The sequence below is a fragment of the Ursus maritimus genome, unplaced genomic scaffold, assembly GCF_017311325.1.
Source record: "Ursus maritimus isolate PB19 unplaced genomic scaffold, ASM1731132v1 scaffold_68, whole genome shotgun sequence".
Taxonomy (NCBI): Eukaryota; Metazoa; Chordata; class Mammalia; order Carnivora; family Ursidae; genus Ursus; species Ursus maritimus.
This window is the reverse complement of record NW_024426863.1, coordinates 62,885-89,922: the sequence shown is the minus strand read 5'-3', so window position 1 is coordinate 89,922 and position 27,038 is coordinate 62,885. Positions and strand designations below refer to the sequence as shown.

The window sequence follows — 27,038 nt, the reverse complement described above, 5'->3', positions numbered from 1 at the left end:
TCACGCCCTGAGCAGAAGGCAGACGCTTAACGACTGCGCTACCCAGGCGCCCCGGGTGTCTTTTTTTTTAAAAAAAGATTTTATTTATTTATTTATTTTAAAAAATTTTTAAACATTTTATTTATTTGAGAAAGAGAGGGAGAGAGAGAGAGGGAGCATGAGTGGGGGGAGGGGCAGAGAGAGAAGCAGACTCCCCTGCTGAGCAGGGAGCCAGACACGGGGCTGGATCCCAGGACCCTGGGATCATGACCTGAGCTGAAGGCAGAACACTTAACCGACTAAGCCACCCATTGCCCTGATTTTATTTTTTTTTAAGTACTCTCTATACCCAATGTGGGGCTTGAACTCATAGCCCTGAGATCAAGAGTCACATGCTCTTCTGACTGAGCCAGCGAGGTGCCCTGTGTCTTTGCTTTTTAATGAACACATTTTGTTTATTGTCAAATATTTTTTATAAATACACTAATGATTTTATATAATAATCCATTATCATACCACCAGAAAGTGAAAGTTTCAAAGTTTCAGCTGTATTGATGAGAAGGCAAAAGGCAAGCTGAGGGCAACACTGGAGATGACACCCCACAAAAACCACCCCCATAGGGTGGGATATGTATAACATCCCTCAGGCACTAGTGATGGCCTAAGAACAAAGGCAGGGAGAAACAAATTGTCAACCGATAAAGATCGCAGTCATGCAGGACAGGAAACTCCACTATTGTTTGTAACCGTCTTAATGTTTTACTTGCAAGAAAAACTATTGTAATAACAGCCAGACCTACAAGAAAAACACAGTCATTATTAATAACAGCCAGACCTGCAAGAACCTATAGACTCAATTTCCTGGAGCCCTACCGTCACCTTCACCTCCATAGGATAGAAAATCCTATACAGTCAGTCACTTACAATCACAGTGCAGCTCTTTCTGCTCTACGGGTCCTGTCCCAGTGCTCTAATAAAAACATCTCTTCACACCATAAAATCTTGGCACCAAGAATTCTTTCTTGACCATTTCGCTTGATGACGCTGCATCATGTGTCATACATTTAATTCAGTATCTTGCCTTTTTTTACTTAAATACTGTCTTATAACCATTTTGCAGGTTGCTATGTGATCTTTACAGATTTTACTAAAATGCAAAATTTTATCAAGTAATTTTACTTACATCTTGGCTTCCTCAATCTAGTCATGTAAAAGTTATTTACTGTTTTTGTCTGCTGGCATAGCTTCCCCGTCTTTTGGTAAGAGCACTGGCATCCCTTAGGGAAATTCACATCCTTTTCCCTCCCAACTCCACATGATTCTGGTAGGGTTAGGACAATAAATAATATGAGATTTAGCTGGTAAATGGTTAAAAGAATTAAACTAAATTATATGATTTTACCATATTTATTTATCGTCAGCTTTTCTCTAGTAATTTATATCAAAAAGGGGGAGAAAAGGTAGTTCTTCATGTGAAAAAGTCACGTTTGGCCCACCATCTGTAGTCTTCAGTTTTGATTTGTTTTATCAATGTTGATGACAGGTTTGCACTAGTTCTTACACACTATTAAACTCTTCTTTCTTATAACAGTTGATGTGTTGCCTAGTCTTTGGGCGTGAGAAGATAATCACTGAACCGTTTGGCAAAGCTAACTTGTCCTACAAAGGGAATTAAACCCATACACATGGTTTGTTAAATTAATGCTGGAAATGAGGGTGTTAGGATCATTCAGCTCAAACACATTTGGGTTTCAGGTGACTGAGCTTGTTACTAGTATACACAGAAACTTAAAAAAGAAAATAAAACCATTCCAGCAGGGCACAAAGAGAATTAGAGACCATTCATTGCTCTTCAGAATATACTAGTGACTTAGAACAACTGCCGTAGAAGTGATTATTATAATAGCATTGTATGGGAACAGATGGTGGCTACACTTGAGGTGAGCATAACATAATGTATAAACTTATGCAATCACTATGTTGTACACCTGCAGCTAACATAACATTATGTGTTAACTATACTCAACTTAACAAAAAAAACAAGGACCCCTGTCTGGCTCAGTGACTCCTGATCCCCAGGTCATGAGTTCAAGCCCCATGTTGGGCATCAAGCTTACTTAAAAATTACAAAACAACAACAAAAACTACCACTCTAGTAGAGTGCCACATTTTTTGACTCCACAACCTCATCTATCCTTCTGTGCCTAACTGCTTCCTCTTCTTACATCGTTATTGCCTAACCTACCTCTGTTCCTCTCCTCACTCCTCATGGGTTCTGCTAATTCCTCTATGTGTCTCCTCATTCCTGTACCACACTACTTTCTGGAGACTCTCTATGGCTCACATTCAGTGCTCCCAAAAGTTTAACTGCATCACTACCCAGTTTAGAACACCCTGTTGGATAGAATTCTTAAGCTAGGCAATCTTGTAAACCACTGGCAAGCCTCTGGATGGGAAAATACTCGTCAGTGGCCCAAAAACTAAAGACAGGAGAGCAGGATGATAAGATGCAGAGGGGTTCGAGTAACATGGACTCTCAGATCCATGCCAAAAGAGGAAAACATACTTGGCAGGGGACTTGCATGCCCTGTCTCCTATACCAAGACAAGCACAGACACTGTATCGTGTGATTGGAGAGGTGGGCAAAGGAAGTAGACCTACACTAGCAGCAGTGAACCAGTGGTGCTCTTTAGCTAAATAGAACTCTAAAATGTAGACTGTATTTAAGTCACCATAATTGTAGTCTCCTTATTTGTCTTCCTTTCTCTCATTCTCCTCACCTTTTTTCTTTGAAAGATCCTTTTGCCTCCTCTGCAAAAATTTCTTAGAAATCCCATGACATTCAGATTTATTAAAGTGAACTTCCTTCCACCTCTAGATTTATATACATCTTCACATAGCTATCTTCCCCCCAAGTTTTTGTCTTCTAACAATTGTACTCTATATTCACATAGTTATCTCCTTCACCAAGACAGTCTTTGTCTTTTAATTGAGAATTTCGCCTATAATCTCACAATTTGTTTTCTATTTTTCCTATGTATTCTATGTTCCTTTTCATTCCTTTCTTGTTTTCTCTCAGATTAAATAACATAATTTTTATTATTTCATTTTCCTTTCTGTTAGGTTGAATGCCCTACATTATTTAAGCTTACTTTTAATGGAAACACTAGATATTACAATATGAATCCTTGTCTTATTAAAGATTAATATAAAATACTAATTAATTACTTTCCAGACAACGCAAGAACCTTAGAACATATCATACCCTTTTATTGCTGCTTCCTTGGGCTGGTGGTCTATACTTCTTTATTCCATTTTTCATGGATGGGTGTATCTATCTTTCATGGGTCCTGATTGTATGCAGGGAACTCAGCTCCAAAGTTCTGCCTTGCATGGACTTGAGGCTTTGCACCCTTTCCTCCCTCTGCTTCTTATAAATAATAATAACATAAAATTTACATTATCATTTCTTTTAAAATATAGATTTTTGTTTCAACTGCTTTTTTAAATAAAATTTGATAAGCTGAATGGTGGTTTCCTTGGACTTTGTTTTTCCCAAATGATACTGAATCTAGTTTTATACAGGGTCACTTTTATTTATTGACTTATCTTTAGTCTCTATGGATTGGTGTAGGAATACCATGTGGTATTCCTACACCAATGTTTTAGGAAATGATCCTTTATCATAAAAAATAACCTTACTTTGTCCTCACTTACTATTGCGGCTATCTACCACATTCTGGAATCTGAGCTAATTTTATAACACAGATTTTCTTTTTAACATTTCTTTGTCAGTCTTATTAATCTTGTCCTGGAAGTCTATGTTGTGTCTCTACTATAAATCTTTCATTATACCTATAAACAATTCACATATATGCAAATTTCAAATTGTTCCTTCTTTGGTAAGATTTCTATGCTACCCTTGTGTTTTGTTGTTGTTGTTTTTTAAAGATTTTATTTATTGATTTAACACAGAGAGAGCACAAGCAGGGAGAGCTATAGGCAGAGGGAAAGGGCAAAGCAGGCTCCCTGCTCAGCAGGGAGCCCGATGCTGGGCTCTATCCTAGGACCCTGGGATCATGACCAGAGCTGAGGGTAGACGCTTAACTGACTGAGCCACCCAGGTGCCCCTCTATGCTACCCTTGTATATAGGAATGAATTTCCTTCCTGTGCATTCACATTTGCCCTGGTAGATTTGATAGCTGGAATCACTATACTTCATTGATTATGTCCTCCATTTAAAATGCTAAAATGCTAGACCTCAATTCCTGTCAAATATTCCAATTCATCTTTGTATTATTTACTCTTTTACCACTGGTAAAAAGCATTTTTTTCCCAGCCTAAAACCTAATTTCTACTATATTAGATTGGTACAAGAATATTAATCACACTACTTGAAAGATATAACTTCTTAAAAAATATCTATCTTTTATCTATCTATCATCTATCTATCTCAATTAGTTTCCTGTTGTTGGGCAAAAAATTACCACAAATTTAGTGGCTTACAACAATACCTATTTATTATTACATAGTTTCCCTGGATCAAGAGTCTGGGCAAAGCTTAGCAGGACTCTCTGCTCAGGATCTCACAAAACTGAAACCAAGGTGTCAGTGGGGCTACAATCTCATCTGATGCTCATAGTCTTTTTCCAAGGTTATTCAGGTTTTGCCAGAATTTTGTTCCTTATAGCTGTAGAATTCATAGTGATAATCATCTTCCTTGATGGTAATAGAAACTCACCTTTCTGACTTTTCTGTTTCTGATCTCTAAATTCTCATTTAAGAGCTGATCTGATTCAACTAGGATAATTTCCCATTTAACTCAAAGACAACAAATTCTGTACTTTAACTACAACTGCAAAAAATCTCTTTTACCTTATTATGTAACCTCATCATAGGAGTGACATCCTATCACATTCACAATCCTACCCACACTCAAGGGGAGGGAATTACACCATCCATATACACCAGGAAGTGGGAATCTTGGAGGCCATGTTAAATTTCTGTTTACCACACTAGCTATATAATTATGCAGTTTTCATTATCCATTTTTTATACCAAATTTAGATTCTGATTTTCTATTTTCTGGAAAATTTAAATACAAGTACTTAAGATTGAATTTTGTCATCATTCAGTACTGAGGATATTTAAAGAGTATGCCACAGATTTTGATAACAAATCCTGAGAGGAACTAAAAAAATGCTTTGAGAAATGGCATTTTTATTAGAATAAATTACTTCCTAAAGAGTATTTTAAAGGAGGAAAGGAGGAAATATTCACTTGGATGTAAATGTTCTGGTATGTTTCCTTTAAACAACATCAGCAACATTACTTCTGAATTAGTTTATTTTCAGTTATTGGAAAACATTATTTCTTTTAGCAGTTGAATAATTCTTTAAAAATTAAGTCATAAAAAAGAACAAAAAATGTGATGAGATGTGTCTACATATATTAAACTATGTATATTTTTAAGGATTTTATGTGTGCTTAGATGAAGATGAAATAAAACATGTCAAATTTAACCTTAAAGTAGTATGGATAAAAACCATCGGTTAATTAAAAATTGCAACACTTTAGGTAAATGAATCTTTTTTTAAAAAAAGATTTTATTTACTTATTTGAGAGCTGAGGAAAGAGAGAGAGAGAGAGCGCATGCACACACACAAGGTCAGGGAGGGAGCAGGAAGGGGCAAATGGAGAGGGAGAAGCAGATGCCCTGTTGTGCAGGGGAACCCAACACGGGGCTCACTCCCAGAACCCTGAGACCATAACCTGAGTTGAAGGCAGACACTTAACCGACTGAGCCACCCAGGAGCCCTGGTAAATGAATCTTTTAAACAATTTCTTTACATGATATAATGGATATGGTTAAGTTACAGAACTACAAAGCTCAAAGGTGTATTAGCAGATTAAGCCTTTATCCTTTTCTCAAACACTACTATACCTCATCTACATGTCAGCTTTTTAGCATAATCAAAAAGATTGTCAAGGATAGATCTTATACATTGTGGAATTTATAGCCCCCTTGACATTCTAGGCTACTATTTAATTATTCTTTACTTTTTATAATTTTTGTTAAATCTGGTTTACAATTTCTACCTCACAAGTAACAACAAAGTAAAGATCTGAGGTCCAAAAGTCTAAGAAAATATGCTCAGAGAGGAGTATAGAAAATGATAGACCATGATAAGATTTAAGGGTATAACTCTAGTTTTGACAAGAGCAATTTTTCTTCCCATTTCTCTGCTTTAATTGCATTAGTGTGTCTTAGTGGCTTTTTATAGAAATTTGAGGAAAACTAATAAAATCATACTTGTCAATCTCCTATTCAAGGACTTCTACCAGTTGGTGCTGCTTATTGGTCCTCTGTAATATCCTTCAGCTATAATTACGCCACATTGCCTTCATTAGTTCTTCCCAGTCTTCTGTCAATGGGTTTCACTCAGCTGATCTCTACCGATTAGTGTACATCTTTCAATAAGCAGGTATTTAATCAATATTAATCTAAACTCAGTGCTTACATTTTCTATAACTCCTTCTATAATAACAATAATTGTATAGTGGAAGAGAGAAATGTTATACAAATAGTCAACGTATATAAATTTACAATTACTAACTGTGATTAGTACCATGAAGGAAAGTCCTGGTTACTATGAGGGAGAAATTCAGGGGTTAGGGGAATAGAGAAGGCCTCAACAAAGCTGCTCAAACTGACAAGACACATGAGAAGAGTTTAACCCTACTAAATCCTAGTCATTCCTTATTCTAAATTATCCCCCAGGTCCTGTATGAACTGGTATACTAGTTTGCATATTGAAATGTTTGCTTTGTGATTTGTTCTGTGATTTCACATGATTTCATATCCCACTCTGCGAGGGTAAGATCTCTGTTTTGTATCTTTTACATGTCTACTAGAACTCAACCAATGACTGATATGCAGGACTTATTCTTTGATAATTATGACATCATGCCAAAATGTGTCACAAAAATGCCACTTATAAACACAATTTTAGAAGTAAAATATAATAAAGCCAAGGCCAAGAGTTCTGTCAGGTAACATTATTTATTCAATAGTTATTCCAATGATTTTTCCTTAAAAGAATAGCTTCAGTTATAGTTAGCGATTCATCCTCTTTATATGCCCACAGTAGTTATCCCCTGATCAGCTCCAGGGGGCAAATCCTCAGTGTCTAACACCAACGATGGTAATTATATTTCCCTTGTCCCTTGCAGGTTAAGTAATCAGCTTGTGATCCAATTTTGGCCAATGAGACATAAGGGAAAGTCGTCTGGGGAAAGATTTTTGCCCTAATAAAAAGAAATATAGGACTACCTGACTGGCTCAGTCAGTAGAGTATGTGACTCTTGATATGGAGGTTGTGAGTTTAAGCCCCATATCGGGTGTAGAGATTACTTTAAAAAAATCTTTAAAAAAAAAAAAAGAGAGGGAGAGATAAGTGATCAAATATCCATTTTCTTTAGTTGGACACTGTTGAGTGAACATGTAAAGAGACATCCTGCAAGTAGGAGGAGTCATACCCAAGGATCTAGCCAATATTCTGAGGATGACAGAGCCAAAGATCCAAAGAGCCAGTCTCCTTGAAAACACTGCTGAAGCACTGAATTTAACCCTAGAATTGCTCTGCATCTGAGGTTCTTGTTATGTAAGATAATGACTTCTTCCTCATTTTCCTCATTTTTAAAGTCACTTTCAGTTGAGTTTTCTGTTACTTTGTGTTAATAGTAGCCTAACATACAATCAGCTCTTGAATCACACTGGCTTTACTTCTTGTTTTATTAAAAATCTTTACTGATTTTATAATGGGCTACAGTATAAACTAAAATGATATATTTTTTTAAAGATTTTATTTATTTATTCGACAGAGATAGAGACAGCCAGTGAGAGAGGGAACACAAGCAGGGGGAGTGGGAGAGGAAGAAGCAGGCTCATAGCGGAGGAGCCTGATGTGGGGCTCGATCCCAGAACGCCGGGATCACGCCCTGAGCCAAAGGCAGACGCTTAACCGCTGTGCCACCCAGTTGCCCCTAAAATGATATTTTCTAAACATTTTACTTTTACTTAATCAAGAACATTTCACCAGAAACTTCAGCATAAGCATGAAAATGACATAAGAGTTTTTTATTTCCCTGCTCTTTGAAACACGGAGCATCCTTCGTGAATTTAGATTTCTATGGCAGAAATCTGCATGTGGCTAATAATTCTGTTCATAAGTAGGAAGTGTGGCTACTTTGCCAATAATGGCTTAATAACAAACACACAGGTCTAAGTCATCACATAGTTTAGATATGAATTCAATAGCAGGATAATGACAGTTGCCAAGGATTTGTACTTGCTGTTGCTTCATACCAGTGTTGGCTGTCAAAATGTCTCTTTTTCTTATACAGAAGCCATAGATTTTTTATGGATAGCAATTACTTACAATATATAATGAAGTACATCAAATCTAACGACCATTCTTTAGCCCCTCATTACTTGGTAGTCTCTTTGTTAAATGTAGTCAACCATTTTCATCTAAAATATTTATTTATACTGTATATTTGACAAGCATATCTTTCTTGCTCTATATTCTTATGGAATTTAAACCTTCATGAAGAGTTATGTTTTTTTTAATATTATCATTTGTAAAAATTATTTTTATCCTTGTACTGTATGGTGACTAACATAATAAAAAATCATTAAAAAATTATTTTTATCCTATTACCATTTTAATGGTAATTAAACTCTCTAATTGGAATAAATACAAATAAGAAAATGTAAACATAAAGGAAAATGACCCTAAGTACATTCAATAATAAATCACCAGCTTAAAATACTGAAATGCAACTGATAAAAGAAATAACCCCACAGATGTTTGGTGAATGTAATCTGTTATAAAATCTCTGGAGTACATAAAGCACAAAAATTTCATTAAACTTCATCATAACCTTTTTCCAACTTGATGAAATGAATAACTAAAGATATAAATAACTTTCTACAATTACTAGATAAAATGTGATTTAAACAACATAGAAAGTAAATAATGGAAGTGATAATAAAAGTGACCAATTCCCCCCAGATTTTATTTCCAACAGCAGAAGAAATTATATTTCTAGCTTGGCCTAGAAATTTAGGTAAGGGTATCCCAATTGCAGAGCAATTTCCAGTTATTTTATAACGCTATGCCAAATTTTTATTTGCAACCTGAGGATTGCATAATAAACAATTTATTATGTTCAAACTACATATATACCCTATAAGAGATAGTCAATGTTTGTTAAATTAAACCTGTTTACTTTTACAGAAGGAAATTCTAGACAAGAAGAGCAATTTCTCTGGCTAAAGGACCCATCTGAGTATAGGATCATCCCACCTGAAGGAAGAGAAGAATATTTTTGCTTATGCAAAAGTACGAAGGAATAAAAACAAGGTACTCTTAAATCTAAAACTGGAGGAGGTTATAGATACCATATACAACATTTCCAAAGGAAATGTAAATCTTCAAAAGGAAAAAATATAGTCTTTTGGCATTTTAAAAGGAAATAATGTATTAATCTTTAGATCTGTAGAGATTTTATTTTTGAAAAAAATTTGAAAAAAGTTATGAACTACACCAAGTGTAATTTCTTGAGAATGAAGGTAGAGCATTGAAGGTTTCCTTGCTTCTTTCACTGCTGCTGTCTTCCCTCACTTCCTTCTGTTGCCTACTCCATGCTGGGAATGGACAGCTCATCTCTGGAATGATGAAACTGCTAAACTTAAACTGCCCCTGGAAAAGGAAATATGATCAAATTTTTCTATTTAAAAAATAATCAAAGATTCATTCCAATTAAAAATATCCAAGATCCAGGGCACCTGGCTGGCTCAGTCAGGACAGCATGAGACTCTTGATCTCGGGCTTGAGAGTTCAAGCCCCATGTTAGGCACAGAGATTACCTAAAAAAAAAAGAAGTTAAAAAAAATATCCAAGATAGGGGCGCCTGGGTGGTGCAGTCGTTAAGTGTCTGCCTTCGGCTCAGGGCGTGATCCCAGCGTTATGGGATCGAGCCCCACATCGGGCTCCTCCGCTATGAGCCTGCTTCTTCCTCTCCCACTCCCCCTGCTTGTGTTCCCTCTCTCGCTGGCTGTCTCTGTCAAATAAATAAATAAAATCTTTAAAAAAAATATCCAAGATAACTAAAATGACATAAAAAAGTGAATGAATGGGTTAGGTGCTATTAGTCTCCTTGAAAGCAAGATTTGTCTATGAAAAAGCAACCGGTATAATATATAACAAAAAATTGTTGGTAATTCACTTTTAAAAATGATTCACATTCTTATTTAATGTACTAAAAATAATTTCTCCTACAGGGAACTGAAAGAGTTGGCAACACACTCAGCTGCAAGCAGGATTAAAAAATACTATAACTTTCTATTATAAAAATCATGAAATTACATCCTTAGATGATCATCAGCTAAAAATCATTAAAATATTTTATGCGTGGGGTAGAAAGAGATACTAATTTTTTACAACATTCTCTTAATTTTAAAATGCAATTGTAATTTTGAAATCTTCTACTCAGCATTCGGAAATACCTTCTATAAATATAACAGAACTGTCCATAGATACCTATTATCAATAAATAATTAATCCTGCCATCCATGTCTCAAAGGCTGGTGCCCTGTTCCAGGTCACCTGGGAATACATCAGACTACAGCTAAGCAGGAAAATTTTCTTATTGTGCTGCTTTCCTGGAAGTAGCCATAGGAATTAGGCTAGATATTTCCAGTCATGTGACCTCCTAGCGGCAGGTCATAAAATGGGAGGATCAGACCTTCCTTGGCACAATATGTTGAACTTATTTACACTTCTGGTGATTAGTTTTCTTGCTGGGGGAAGGATCCTGGCACAGTAGTTTTCACTGTTACAAACAAATACAACAGAGTGACAAAGGAAAAACATTGAAAGAACACAAGAGAGGGGAGAAGAGTGGATAACGTGAACACAATATAGAATAAATTAATAGCATCGGGTAATAATATGAGAATAAAGTGACCAGTCACTGTATGGCTTTCAATGAATGGATTTAATACATGTGGGCATATTTTGTAAAACGTACAGTGTGTTTAGTGAAAAGAAACATAATCTCTTGTGATATATGTAAAGGAACAACAAATTGACTATATTTTAATAATTATTTCTCATAAAAAGATCACAAAGACATTGGAAGAAAGGTGGCAAGGAAAACAAGAATGAGACAAGAGAAGTTTTAACCTCAATCTGGGAAAATGTCTTTACTCATAGAGAAAATTGCCTCTCTCTGATAATCATATTAATGCCAACAGATCTTAGATTACCATTAGCCTTTATGAACTTGACACCCTTCGGGTTGAAACTCATCATTTTCTTTTTCATGAAAGTAAAAGATCTCTGGGCATTGTCTTTGACTTTCCATTCGATTACCAAGAAAAAAACCTACTTTATTTTCTAGGTACATCATAATCAAAGTTGATGGTAACAGGTAATAGTGACAAAAAAGGAGTCAGGATTCAGACAACGAAATATGAGTAGCACATTGAAATAAACTATAAAAAAACAGGCAGTAGGAAGGTGTCACATGAAAAGAAAGACTGACATTAAGAAAAGGACAAATAAAGCCAGAGTTAAAATGAGTCAGAATCAAAGAAAGAAAATGAGAAGAAAACAGAAAGAAACTGTATAAATGAAAGTATAGTTAACTCTAACAAAAAAATAAAGAATCTAAAAATACACAAAAGATAGTTGGAATAAAAAGTGCATGTAGTACTGTTTTAAAAAGGAAAATTGGTAAAAATAAATTCTAAAGGGAATAAAAAACGTGTAAAGAGACACTATATTAGAAATGGCATTTGTAGAAAGGAATACTTAAAAATCCAATTTAGAAATTATTTCCCATTGTCTTATTGGAAAGAACCCTCTTAATGAATAACTTACATCTCTACCGTGTAACTATACTGGGTAATGATGTTCTAAAAAATTACCTAGGCATATAGCTAGTACACTGTGTAAATAAACTCAGATACTGCTAATATGGACTCAGAGGTCAGAGGAATAAAGCAAAACAAAAATTAGCTAAAAGTCTAGATTTCACTTTCACCTAAATTTACCAACACACACACAAAAACAGTTTAAAGATATAAATGTAACCTGGCATTTTTATAAGAGATTAACATAATTTGTAATTTATGAATATTTTCTTTTGCTCTTATAGTATATGTTTTCTATTTAATGTTAAGACTATGACTCTTGGTTTCAGCTCAGGTCATGATCTCAGGGTTGTGAGACTGAGCCCTGCATCAGGCTCTGTGCTGGGCATGGAGCCTACTTGGGATTCTTTCCCTCTCCCTGTGGTCCTCACCTACCACCTCCACCCCTCCCGGTGTGCTCTCTAAAATAAATAAATAAATCTTTAAAACACACGCACACACACCTGGCAGATACTTTTTCATTTTTTCACTTTTCTTTCTTAAGATTTTATTTATTTGACAGAGAGAGAGAGAGAGAGAGCCAGTGAGAGAGGGAACACAAGCAGGGGTGGGAGAGGAAGAAGCAGGCTCCCAGCGGAGGAGCCTGATATGGGGCTCGATCCCAGAACGCCGGGATCACGCCCCAAGACAAAGGCAGCCGCTTAACGACTGAGTCACCCAGGCGCCCCAACTTCTACATATTTTAAAGATAACTGAGTTCAAAATATCTGATTAGCCCAATACCCCCTTTCCCATATACTTATGAGAACATATCCAATTATCTTGAAAAAGGCAATTAAAATTACTATTAATAATCTTAATACTAGGACATGTTATAATTCATTTGATAATTATACTTCCCACAAAGATGCTGTCAACATAAACTGTGAAACTGCAGATCCATCCTGTTTGCAAGTATCAGAGACAATATGCTCACTATTCTGTTGTACTTAAATGTTGTATTGCAGTTTTTCTTAACAAGTAATACGTGACATGAAACATGTCTGCTTTTATACTTCATAACTTCCATTCTGATGTCTAACATTAAGAAATTATATTTATGTATCACACATGTCAGAAAATAATTTAAATAAACTAAGAAAAATAGTAACAACCATGCCTTTCAGTTCACATGCAAAATATAAATCTTTTATTCATAGATATCAAAGAACCATCTGCAATCAGAAATGCAAACCATTTATATTTTCTGATTTATGTAGCTAACATTAACTATCTTATCTAAGTGTTCTTGTTTGTATTTTCAGAAATTTGTTATGAATCAAAATATTAAGTCATAAAATTAAGAAAAACCAAGAGACTACCTTTTAAGATTGACTCATGAGTTTTAAAAATTCATTATTTCTAGGGGCACCTGGGTGGCTCAGTCGGTTAAGCATCTACCTTTGGCTCAGGTCATGATCCCAGGGGCATGGGATGGAGCCCCGAATGGAGCCCCACATTGCATCAGGCTTCCCGCTCTGCTGGGAGCCTACTTCTCCCTCTCCCTCTGCCATTCCCCCTGCTTGTGCTCTCTGGTTCTATCTCGCAGTCAAATAAATAAATAAAATCTTTTTAAAAAATTCATTATTTCTATTCTTTATTCTGATTTTTATAACAAGGAAAAAAATGTAATTATTTTGATTTTAAAAACATACACTGGAAAATGTACCATTTAAACCAGGCTGAAGTTTACATTATTTATTGCTATTTTTCTTCAAAAAAATGCATTAGAATAAATATTTTTCTAAGCTTCAAAATAAATACAGTACATGGTTCTGGCATATTTATTTATTTATTTTTTTGAAAAGGTGCTCTGAATCTTAGACAACATAAATACTAGGCAGTGTGGTGGTTGCCATAGTAACAAATAAACAGGAGCATAAAAATTTTTCAAATGTATACACTTTTTTCATAAATATGCATATTTTATAGGCAAAAGATTATTCAACTCTTGCTTTACCTTCCCTTTTAGAGAGAGAAACATCTAATTCTTTAGAAATAGAAGATTATCATGCAGCAATAGAGCAGGCTCAAAAAAGTTTTAAAATGCAATATGGGAAATCTTAAGGTTTTTATGTCAATTTTCCAAAATGAAGACAGGAAAAAAAACTCCTTTCACCTTAGATTACTTTAATGGTCAGTTCTTTAGGTAAGAATAAAATTGCATAAACTTCTTTTCCTCCCAAGCATGAAATTCCCTTTTATTTTGCATAAATGTATTATTGCCACGCATTAAATGTTGCACTTGACCATGGAAAGCTGAAAGCTCTGTTGATCACAAAGAAGCCCAAGAAGTTTAATACTAACCCATGATCTACTACTTAAATAAATGTTCTGAAAATATTTATTCCAATGTGCTAAATTGGAGTTCAAAGAGTTCTTTCCTTTCTCTTCTCCCTTCATTAAAATACAATCTTCCTGTTTACAGATATCCTAGTAGTCACAAAAAAGATATGGATAAAGGGCTCTGAGTTTTATTTTTAGAGCTAAAAAGGACTTACCATACATTTTATAGGGTTGGAGAGGGGCTGTTTGATAAGCCATGGTGTCAAGTTTGAAATCTATTGAAAGTTATTGAAAGTCACTGTTCTGTTACCAAAACAGAACAGGAAGATTGCTCAATTGTTCCTGGAACACAAATCCTTCAAATCCAATTACATTAATTTGGACTTCCAATTTGTTTCAATAACAACTATCATGTAACATTCTCCTAGAGTGAGAATTCAAAATTTTAAAAGATCACCATCTAGGCAGAGTCCCAAATAAGAGATGATAAAGCAGTGTTGTAGGGCTTACCTTGTGCTCACTCCCTGATGGAGAAGCCATGCACTGTAATGGCGAAGGACAACTGAACTAGCCTGTAAGAGGAACATCCTCATCAAGCAATAGATATGATCCCACTTACTCTTACTGAAGAGAAATCAAGTTTTTTCTTTGCAGAGATAGTAAATTAAAACTTTAAGAAGTCCAAAAAATGAATTAAGATATTAGTCAAATATTTATGACTATTGGAATAGAATAAGTTATACAGATGATGTGACTAGTGCAAAAGAAAAAAAAAATCATCTTGTCAGTCTTCTTTCCTCCCAATCTTTTCAACTATGTCCCTCTCCTTTTACTATCTTAAAACGGTGGGAAAATATCCCTGGAGACTGGAAAAGGGAAAACATATCCACCTTTAAAACAAGGGGAACGTGATTTGGCAATTAGCTTAGTTTAACCTGGAAACATGCGATAACAAATTAATCAATTAGTAACACCTAGAAGGGCATAAAATACTGGAAAACAAACAACATAATATCTCAAAGGCCAAATATGCCAAATGAACTTAGTATCTTTTTTTCCTGATAGAATGGACAGGTCATACTATCAAGTAAGAAGTGAATACTGTTGTCTATTTCAGGGTTGTAAGCCTTTTTAGTCTATTCTCCAATTCAGGATAAGGAAAAAATGGTTACGAAGAAATGAATGTAAAAACTGTCTTCATTGCTAAACCAATGGCTATTGACATACTTCCTCTCTCCTGAGGATCTGTTTCAGAACTCCTTATTGATGACTAGTCAAGAATCTTGATCTCTTTTATGTTTAGCTCCACCATATCAGATCCCTGAGATGTCTCAAAATTTAAAAGTTTATTTCCTTAGTTTTCTTTCCAATTTATTGACCCTCCTTTTCCCTAGGGATCTTAAATGGCTTATTGCTTCAACTAAGTGATGCTGCACTGGGACAAGATATAAATCCATTTTAGGTAGAAATTTTGCGAAGGAAAGAGGGAATGCTTTGTGAATAAAATTAAAAGGATTTTCTATGACTAGAGAAAGTGGTGAGTGATGGAATGGTATTTAAATAGAAGTGCTCATAAAAACATTCAAAACTTGAAAAGTGTGAAGAATAGCTGTTATTTGGTTAGAAAAAGGGAGAGAGATGAAGAAGATTAAGTGCGTGGAGTCAAGAAATGAACCCAATTTTCAAGGAGAGAAGTCTCTGTGTCATATGACCAACCAACTAATTACACAAGTGGATCAGAAGCATAACTATGGTGGAAAGAGGCACCAATTGAAAAAGGAAGTAAAAAATCTGGTCTCTACTACAGAATCAGAATCAGAGTCAACTGCTATGTTGAACTAAGCTGCCCATTGTACCAGGAGAATTGTTGTTCCTCATTATGTAATTGTTGTTCCTCATTATGTAATTATGTAATTATGTATGTTTTCTCAGCTTCTGTTACTATTTACATTTATATACCTTAGGAAGAAAAAAAATTTGGTCCCTGAATTGTTTATTTGGCCTTAACTATTTTTCTAACCTTAAATCCATGTAAACAATCAATCAGAGATGTTCCCAAGTTAGAGAGGAAAGAGTGTGCCTCGGACATCATCTGTGCAGGGTAATCAAGAAGGAAATGGGGTGGGGCGCTTGGTGTCTCAGTCGGTTGAGCGTTGGACTCTTGATTTTGGTTTGGGGCATGGTTTTGGGGTCTGGGACTGAGCCCCACCTCAAACTCAGCGGGGAGTGCTTGAAGATTTTTTCCCCTCTCCTTCTGCCCCTCCCTGCTGTCTAAAATAAATAAATTAAAAAAAAAAAAAAGAAGTTAACGGGGGCAAGTAACAACTCCAACCTTCCTCTCTTCCACTCTCCCAACACAAAGCAGTCACATCTCTCTCTTCCACTCTCACCTTACAATATTCCAGAATGTTTCTACGTTATGAAAAAGTTTTGCCAGATAAAACTGACTTCATTTTATTACTAACAAATACTGAGGACAGAGGGGATTACTTATATTTACTAAGCCAGGACTATAATCAATAATTTATTCTAACAGTTGAAGAAAAAATAAAGGAAGTAATCATGTAGATTCAGAAAACATGAAGGCAGTGCACTGGAATGGAAAGACCTCTGGAACTAACCCAAGAAATTCTAGAGTTGTGATCTTAGTTTTGGGCCAGACCTGGGGTAAATCCTTAACTTTCTCGGGTCCATTTTCTCTAAAAAACGACAAGGAAGAATGATAGCAGAGGGGAACTCTAAAGTTCTTCTATCTGTACAGTTTTAGCCATTTAGTAGAAGAGCTTTCAATATGGCAGCTAAGGCAGTGTGACAGAAAATGCAAAAGATGTGGACTCAGCTAACTTGAGTTTGAATCTTACCTCTGTCCCTCATCAGTCTTATTTCCTTATGTGTATGACAATAGCATCTGCCTTACATGTCTTATGGAATTTTATACAGATCAAGTGAGGAAATACATAATGTGTGAAAGTCCTTGTTAATAATAAACATTAGACCTCATTTTTGTATTTAGTTCGGCATCTTTTTTTTTTTTTTAAGATTTAATTTATGTGACAGAGAGACAGCCAGTGAGAGAGGGAACACAGCAGGGGAGTAGGAGAGGAAGAAGCAGGTTCCCAGAGGAAGAGCCCGATGTGGGACTCGATCCCAGAACGCCGGGATCACGCCCTGAGCCGAAGGTAGACGCTTAACGACTGCGCTACCCAGGCGCCCCTAGTTCTGCATCTTGCACTAAGAAAGAAATTTTAGAAAAGGCAGAATGTGTTCCAAAGGCTCCTTTTTATCAGAGAAGATGAAATATTTATAATTTACAATTTAGGAGTGTCTGTTTCCTCAGCTATTGATTTGCTGAGCGTCACAGTTGGACGGCCCAGGTTCCTAGGAACTCAGGTGTCATAGGAAAAATATGTAAGATATCTAAACCAATTAGAACTGGAGACTTTGGTCCAAAGTCAAATAGCTATGTTCGTTGGTAGTATGTTAGAAGTAGAAAGAAAGGGGGAAAAAGTAGAAAGGAAAAGGAGAATTGGCTGTGCTGTAGAAATAATCAAACTGAAGTCTAGAGTAACACTAAGATAAGGAATATGAGCAGAAAGCATTTGAGGGCATTGGGAATCAATATTCTGATTCTATAAAGTGTACTAGTTGGACCTGTCTTATAGATGAAGGAAGTCCCTGTAGAAAAAATAAACTGGGAGGTCGTCAGACAAAAAGAATAACACATTTGGAAAGCTTAGCCAGTAAAAAATATTATGAAATTGGGCTATGTAAGGATCTCAACCTTTTTTACTGATAATTTGCTTTTATCATTATGCTATCTGAATTTTCACTGAGTAAATATGTAATGAATTTCAGATGTCTCTCCTCAAATTTCCAGAACACAAAAAGTTCATTTGTGAAGGCTTGGCACTTTTAGTTGATATATATAAAATGGGAAAATACATATACATGCTTATATACACATTATATATACATACTATATAAATATATACAATCAAATATAAAATAAGGAGAATGAGTTATAAGATGCATGTAAAAACTCATTAATATTGATTTATAATCATATTATCATATAGATTATGACCTTCATAAATAAAGATGGCTCCAGGAAGGCATGGCTCTCTAAGAGATGTATGTCATGGAGCAAACCACAGCAAAAAGGTAAAAAAAAAAAACCAAAACAGGACTGAAGCAAGACACAGTATTGTTAGTGCAATGAAATTCAACTCCATTCATTACGTATTGATAAACAACTAAAACCTATGATTAGAGATATATCAAAATATAAATTAATTTATGGTGGTAAAATTAATCCAAATATGTTTCTAATCATTTCAAATGGTGTAAGCATGCCAGTTCCCCTTGTACTAAAGATTATTATCTAGTTTCTGGACCAATCTTTGCTCCAAAGTCCAAGGCTGGGAACCAAGTAATAATAGCATGTTAGTCCTAACAACAGCTGAAGCAAGACGCTGGGGAAACAGCATTTACCATGGACTGGGGCCAAAGAATTTTTACGGGGGACCTAGAAAAATCTTCTTTTACATCTTGTTACACTTTCTTATCTTACTTCTTTTGCAGGATTACCTGACTTTAACCTAGGACTAACATAAGATCTATTTCTAAGTAGATCCTTCACTGTATTGATATATCTGAATATTGTATATATGCATATCAACAAATTCACTATCTCATTCTTTTAAAGGTTTTATTTTAAAGTAATCTCTACACCCAACATGGGGATCAAACTCACAACCCTGAGATCAAGAGTCACATGCTCCATCATAGCCAGCCGGGCACCAACACCATCTCATTTTTTAAATTAGATTTTTTAAATGCTGAATTTAAATGATATGTGTACATTGTACTATGGAATAATATTTCCTTTTCTTGTATTGAAATAAGAAAAGTGATTTAGATTACCCCAAATTAAGATAAAAACTAAAAATTAAGTTAATATTCATAGAGACTAACACTGCAGATCAGTTTTTATACTACAAAAACAAAAATCATATAGTCTTTCAAATTAATATATCGGTCTTTCTTTAATGCTCCTGCTTCACCTGCAGCACATCAGACAAGGTAATAATTTATGATAATCATATGAAAATATGCAATTCATATTCATCACCTCTCATTCCTCATCACTTTAGATGATCAGTAATGCAGAGTGAAAATGCTGTCAGATTTCTAATTGCTTTGTAATGCGCTTGAAACAGGGAAATCATTAAAGGCAAACAATCTGTCATTTGTCTGTTACTTTATCACACAAAAAAACTCATTAAAGAAATTACTAATGAACTACAAAAGACTACTCATGGTGCTTCTACAGTAGATTAACAAGTATTACTATGAATTGCTTAAAATATTTTAAAAATATGATATTTTGTGGAAATTCATCAGAAAACATCTATCTTCAGTATATATTTTAAGCCGTGTGGTTTCATTATTTTGGCATCTAATCCATCATTGCAGAAGTCTCTTTAGCATATAAGATATGTTTTTCATCAGTCTCTAATTAATTCAACTGAAAGGTTGCAAGAAGAAGCTGAAATGCTAACTGTGTTTATTACTAGTAAACTGACACAAGTAAAAAAATAGTACTATAGTAACCCTAGTGCTAAGTAAAGAATATATTTCAAAATTTGATTTTTACCCTCATATCTCCATGGATTTTGAACTGTTGAAGTTGCGATGTTTCATTCATCTTAATGCTATCATTATACAAAAATTATATTCAACTATTAAAATTGACCATAACATTATTAAACTCTGCATAAAATTAACTAATTTGAAATTTTGAAGATATTAACCAATACTAAAATGTTTCATAATATTATATCACATAATTTTGGAGGGGAAAACAAATCATTTCTTTAAATGATCACATCAAATTTTATGTCTTTATCAGTGCTACCTTTCAATATGAGATACTTAGTATTAAAAAAATCTGTAGGGACACCTGGGTTGCTCAGTCAGTTAAACGTCTGCCTTTGGCTCAGGTCATGATCCCAGGGTCCTGGGATCCAGTCCTGCATCAGGCTCCTTGCTCAGCAAAGAGCCTTCTTCTCCCTCTGTCTGCTGATCTCCCTGCCTGTACTCTCTTTCTCTCTCTCTCTGACAAATATATAAATAAAATCTTCTTAAAAAAGAACTAAAAAATCTATAATAATGACACTAATCTAGTTTTAAAAAGAAAGAGGTACATAAACAAAAAACCTAGTAATGTTTTGTTAGGCATACAGTCCAGTTGCATTTTATTTTTGAAAAAAATATGAGAGTGATCATGTTTTTCATTATGGTAATGATGAACTGAATCATGAATGTATTTCCTACAACAAAACATAAGAATCTTAGTATTAAAGTCAAACTTTTAAAAAATATGTAGATCTATTCATATCTATTGGAATATACACAAATTTAAAAACCTAAATGCAATGGCATGTTCAGATGGGTGCCATGGTTGAATACAAGAGTTAAATTCCAAGGTAACTTCAAAAGGTTCCATAACACTCTGGAAACATCTTCATTATACTCTCTAATTGACGTAAACAGACTTCATACCAACTGTTTAATACATTTTAACCCACAAATTAACACCCCTTGATCATTCAGATTAACCTTTCTTCTGTGAATCAATTACATGACTAAAATAAAAAAAAATTCAGTTTTAAAAAACTAAAATGGAGAAGAATGCTTTAAAAAAAGGATATAAATGCATATTACTACATGGTTGAAACAGATCATCACAAGGTTCAAATTTCAAGGTAATTGGAAAGCTCACAGAAAAGCCAGAGTGGTCATAAGAAAAAAGCTTTAGAAAGGGGTAAAGAAGTGAATGGGGGAAGGGATGCCAGGGTGGCTCAGTCAGTTAAGCATCTGCCTTTGGCTGAGGTCATGATCCCTGGATCCTGGGTGGCTCAGGTCATGATACCGGGATCCTGAGATTGAGCCCTGGGACAGGCTCTCTGCTAAGTGGGGAGTATGCTTCTCCCTCTGCCCGCCCCCACCTTGTGCGCGAGTGCGCGCACGCTCTCTCTCTCTCTCTCTCTCTCTAATAAGTACATAAAATAAAATTTTAAAAGCTTTTAAAAAAAGAAGTGAATGGGGCAAATAAGTTTGGTATTTATTATGATTACTAAAGAGAAACAGAAAATGGATTGTAGATGGTATCTTTAATAGGTTCATGGAAAGATTAAAACATCAGACGTGAAGAAGGTAGTAAGACAGGAACAAAAATTCTAGGTAAGATAAAGACCTCTAAAAGGTATGAAACAAGGTTGAAAGAACACTGACACAACTGAAGTTAAAAAACAAGAAAAACACAGTAACAGGTGTGTTGTCAGCAAAAGTATTTACCTCTTTGTCTCTCCTGCTTAGTGCACTGCCTTGCTCAAATTCATGAATTTTCACTGATGATTACCACTGAAAAGACAAAAGAGAGAATAGATCAAATGAAGACAAAGAGTGAGGGGAAAAACGCAAAAATGAAAAACCATTTCAATTTTTTTTTAAAGATTTTATTTATTTATTTGAGAGAGAGAGGAGGAGCAGTGGGGGGGGGGGCAGAGGGATACTCCCCCACTGATGGATGCAGGGCTCCTTCCCAGGACTCCAGGATCCTGACCTGAGTCAAAGGCAGACAAACACTTAACTGACTGGGCCAACCTTTTCAAGGTGCCCCTAAAAAACCATTTCTAAAAAACGAGGTAGGATTGTTCAATAGGGCTGATTCTCAATACCATCTAAAGCTTTATGACAATATGCCAAAGGGGAAAAAAAAAAAAAGAGGAGTTTCTCTAATTCTAACCGTTCATCTGTCCCTTCCATTAAAACTTAATACTTCAATATTTAAAGCTTAATACTTCCATGCATCTCTGGATTAGCCTCATTTTGAGTCAAGGATTTCAGTCATTCAGGTAATCTGCCTTATTCTATTCACGTAACTATAAATTAGTAAGTGTCACAGCACCTGCATTTCCTCTGGCATAGCACTTCCTACAGCTACTTCAGTTGCTTCTTTGTCTGTTTATACAGATAAACTCTAAGCTTTTACAAGGGCTACAACAAACTGTCTTATGTCTCTTATAACAAAGTGTGGGACACATGGTAGACACTCAATAAGTGGTTTGTTGATTGAATGAATAAGTGAGTGACAGCTCTATCTGTACTCTGTGTGTATATGTGTGTTTATCTCATCAGTAGCTAATTCTTGATGGTTTTCCTATCTTCCCAGCAGATTTTAAGTTGCTGTAGGGGCAACCATCTAATTTCAGAACATAACCATAGTATTTTGTGGTACTTAAAAATAAATACAGTTTAGTTTACTAATATGAAAATCTTAAAAACTCAGAAATAAGTAAGATCGAGAAAATTGAAGAAGAGTTGGCAATGAAACCAGTAGAAAGAGCCAAGTAAATATAAATATAATGCTAGGATAAAAACAGCAGAACTACACTGTATATATTGCAAATATTATCCATCAATAAGAAGCACAATTTACTAATATGATCTCAAATTAAGAATTTATTAATGTGTGGTAGACATTAATTAATGGGCAGACAAGTACTGAAGTGATAAATTGAGTAAAAATTGATTTTTGCCATTACTACAACCAAGGGTCTTAAACCCCTGATGTATCTATACTCTATAACCATATTTACATCTACATCTATATTCACATTTAACTCAACTTGATCAATCACCTTGATTATTTTTTGGTCAATCATCTTGAAATTAAATATCTATCTTGTTTATGTTAAATGTTGATGACATGGGAATTAAGAGGTTTTTGCCCATGCTTCTAATTTATCCACAAACTATATAATTCAATAAACATTTGGGTTTGGGGGTCATTTTTCCAACTCAATAGTTTGTAGCATTCATTTGCTCTGTTCGGAAATTCCTAAAATATAGCTATGAATTCTTAATGTTCTAATAGTCAAAACTCAGCAACAAATATTTCACTACTAATAATAATAACAACAAAAGCTAATCTTTCCTGAATATTTACTACTTTAGGCATTATTATCTCGTTGAATTCTCACAACAAACCTAGAGGGAGATACTATTATTATTCCTTTTTTACAGAGAAAGAAACCAAGACATAGAGATTAGTTAACTTAAAATGTTCATATAACCAGTAAGAGACATAGTCTGGATTCAAACTTATGCAGTCTGACTTTAGACTTCATGCTCTTTTTTTTTTTTTTTAAAGTAGGCTTCACACCCAGTGTGGAGCCTGAGGCAGGGCCCAAACTCACAACCCTGAGATCAAGACCTGAGCTGAGATCAAGACTCAGATGCTTAACTGACTAAGCCACCTACGTGCCCTTAGACTTCATGCTCTTAACCATTATGCTAACATAGTTTATATTTCTGCTATGTTAGTTTCACATAAAATGGATAAATTACCTTCTTAAAATAAGATAGTGAGAACTTCAGAGATGTGGCACAATAGCTGGTGCTTAGTTTTTTGAGAGGTGTCCCTGCCCTTACAAGAGCTTATAGAATTAGGGAATCAGAACATACATCCAAAATGTATAATAGTACCCTGTGGGATAGGACATACAGGACTGGCTATGAAAGTTGAGAGGAGGAACTAATTTTTAGGGATTGAGTCAGCATAAAAGGTTTGATGGAAGAGACGGGTCTGAAAAGAGGGATAAAATTAATAGGTGGAGCAAAGAGCAAAGATGGAATAAGAAAGGAGAACTGCCTGAACAAAACTATGGAAGAAATACCAAGAAAAGATCCCATTGTTTAAATGTTTCACATATGGAAGTAATAGGTGATGAGGCTGGAAAACTAAGGATCATATTTGGGAGGTAAGTGAATGCCAGGTTAAAGAGTTAGGATTTTATCCTCTATTTTATTTATTTACTTACTTTTTGAAGGAAGCTTTACACCCAATGTGGGGCTTGAACTCATGACCCTGAGATCAAGAGTCACATGCTTTACTGATTGAGCCAGCTAGGCACCCCAAGACATTATCCTTTAGACACAGCCTGTTCAATACAGCAGTCACTAGTTAGATGTGGCTATGGAGCACTTAAGATGTGGCAAGTCCAAACTGAGGTGAGCTGTACAGGTAAATTACACAGCAGTCTTTAAAGATTTAGTATGGGGGCGCCTGGGTGGCTCAGTCGTTAAGCGTCTGCCTTTGGCTCACGGTGTGATCCCAGAGTTCTGGGATCGAGCCCCACATCATGCTTCTCTGCTTGGAGCCTGTTTCTTCCTCTCCCACTCCCCCTGCTGTGTTCCCTCTCTCACTGGCTGTCTCTCTCTCTGTCGAATATGAATAAATAAAAAATCTTAAAAAAAAAAGATTTAGTATGAAAAAAACAATGTAAAATGCCTCATTAATAATTTCTACATTAATTATATTTTGAAATGATCATACTCTGAATATATTGGATTAAATAAAATATATTATTAAAATTCACCAGTTTCTTTTTACTTTCCTAATATGGCTACTGGGAAATTTAAAAGCAAAAATGTGGTTTGTATTTGTGGCTTAATCATATTTCTATTGGACAATAATGCTCTAGAAAATGAAAAATGAAGACAAGTGAGCAGGAATTCATGTAAAAAGTATTTTAAGAAGTTTATTCTGGTGTAAATAAATTCAGATTGTAAGACAACTAATCTGGTTTTTCAATAAGCCAATGGCAGGAAAAGAAAAAACAAAACCAAGATAGTAGTAAAGTGGGATTGCTATAGCTTAAAAGATACTAAAGAGACAGAACAATCAAATGCAATGTGCAGCCTTTGTTTGGATCATGATTCAAGCAAGCCAACCATAAAAAGACATTTCTGAGACAACTAAGGAAATGTAAACAGAGACTAGATATTGTCAATGAATTATTGATCATTTCAGCAGAATAATGACATTATGGAGATGAAAGAAAAAGTTGCAAACTAAAGTATGCTTTATTGATGTGAGCTAAAGTATGTTGAGATGAAATGACTGAACACTTGGGAACTGCTGGGGGAAAAGGTGTACCTCTTACTATCTAAACCTAAATGCATACACACATACACACACACACACACACACACACACACAAATATGAAAAAAAATGAATTGAGAAAATTGGGGTACTGTGATCAGACTTTTCAGAATTTGGCTAAAAAAAGGGAATAAAAGAGAAAACATAATCCCCTAAGGGATCATAAAAGTAATGTGCTTTTGCTGTAAAAACTGAGGATTTGAGCATAACTATCCATGAGGAAGAACTAAGCTGTGGAAAGGTGGGTATTTGAGGTCTAAAAAGTTCAAGGGGGTGTCATTCTGTATAGGAAGGTATTCAGAACAGCACTTAAGTCTGTCACTTAACACATTTCCTTAGGGCCACACAGAAGGTATGAAGGTATGTCGGAACCAGGACTAAAATCAGATCCTCTGACTTAGCTTAATGCTCTTTGTTAGTAATTTTAAACATGACAAAATCCTATGGAGAACCCAATTTATAATTTTTGCTTTAGATTTTCTTTCTCATGTCATTCAGTTATTCTTTATACCATCATTAAATAAGTGACCATATTAAAATATTTTATTTAATGTACTTAGGTTTATCTTGACTGCTTCTCAAACTGAGGTTTGGTAGAAGAAAGATAAAAAAGAAGGAAAGCAAATTTAAGTAGTAATAGCAACAGAACTATCTTAACATCTCCAAGTGAAATTTAAATCATGCTGCCAAAACACAAGATGCCATTTCACCTCTGGGAACAATGCAAGGAAGAGAGGTCAATGTGAGGCAAGTAGTACAGACAAGAGACAATAAAAGGGAACAACAGAAGGAAAGGGAGAGGCAAGAAGGAAAAAACTAACAAAAAACCTAACAGTGCCCATTTGCAGGGTCCAGCAACTGCCCCAAAGCAGAGTGGTTTATTCTTTTTCCGTAAGCTTGAAAGATAGCCTGGCTACCCTGCTAAGATGCACGCTTACTAAGAGTCCTGTTCTGCTGCTATACAATTAGCTATTTGGCCTTGACACTTGGTTTGCTTCATCTACCAAATGGGAATATTAACACCTACCTTACTAGCTTCACTGGGTTGAAGTGAAAGTGAAGCGAGATAGTAAGTATGAAAGGACTTTGAAAAGTTATCAGTTGCTAAGACCATCTACAAGAAATAATTAACTCGCACATCTTTTCCAGAAAAAAAAACTATTAAAACTGAAAACAAAAATTCAATCGGTTAGGTTTTCTCTTAATTTTCGAATGAGAACATTCGAAGGGAAGTGTAGAGACAAGAGCGGGATTAGATCTCCTCATCCTTCACAAGCCCCAACCCCAGCACTCCCCCACCCTCCTCACCTGCCAGAGAACGGTCAGCAACCACGAAAGGGCTGGGAACAGCGCCGGGTGGGGTAAGCGAAGGAAGCTTTGGGGAAAGCGGAGGAAGCAAGCCCGGGGCGAAGGGGAGTGGTGGTGCTCGCTGAGGGAGAGGAGAGACGCCACAGTCTCGGAGTTGGGACTAGAGGGAGTTAGAATGAGGCGAAGAACACCTTTTTCCACAGCTCGGGCACTTACCGCTTAGAACTCCTTGGAAGCAAAGACTGGTTACCATAGCGACCGCATCCGGGAGGGCGGAGCGCTCCTTGCCAGCGGTGCCTCGGCCACAAGGGCCCGACTAGAAATGTGGTCGGGACAGGGCAATGACTTCCGGTGGAAGGAGAAATCGGTTCCGGGTTTTGGCCGAGTGCGGGCGAGGTGTAGGTGATAAAGACTGTATGAAGTTTGGTAAGTTTGTTATCGAGTAAAGCCAGGAGAGGGTAGCCGCCTG

The 27,038-nt window shown here is 35.6% G+C and overlaps 2 long non-coding RNA genes across 4 annotated transcripts in view; one reads left to right on the top strand and one right to left on the bottom strand.

Annotated features, from left to right (window-relative positions):
- Positions 1-9,528: 9,528 nt before the first annotated feature.
- LOC121101161 lies at positions 9,529-26,909 on the bottom strand. Its single transcript, XR_005833105.1, has 3 exons — positions 26,786-26,909; positions 21,609-21,674; positions 9,529-9,747 (listed from the first exon to the last, which is right to left on the bottom strand). It is a non-coding gene; the product is annotated as an uncharacterized LOC121101161 (long non-coding RNA).
- LOC103680468 overlaps positions 26,896-27,038 on the top strand; it is a 56,902-nt gene continuing 56,759 nt past the window's right edge. Inside the window, exon 1 of one of the 3 annotated variants that reach the window (XR_005833104.1) lies at positions 26,896-26,995. This is a non-coding gene — a long non-coding RNA (uncharacterized LOC103680468). The remainder of the gene's footprint in view (positions 26,996-27,038) is intronic. The other 2 variants (XR_573117.2, XR_573116.2) reach the window with 2 other exon arrangements.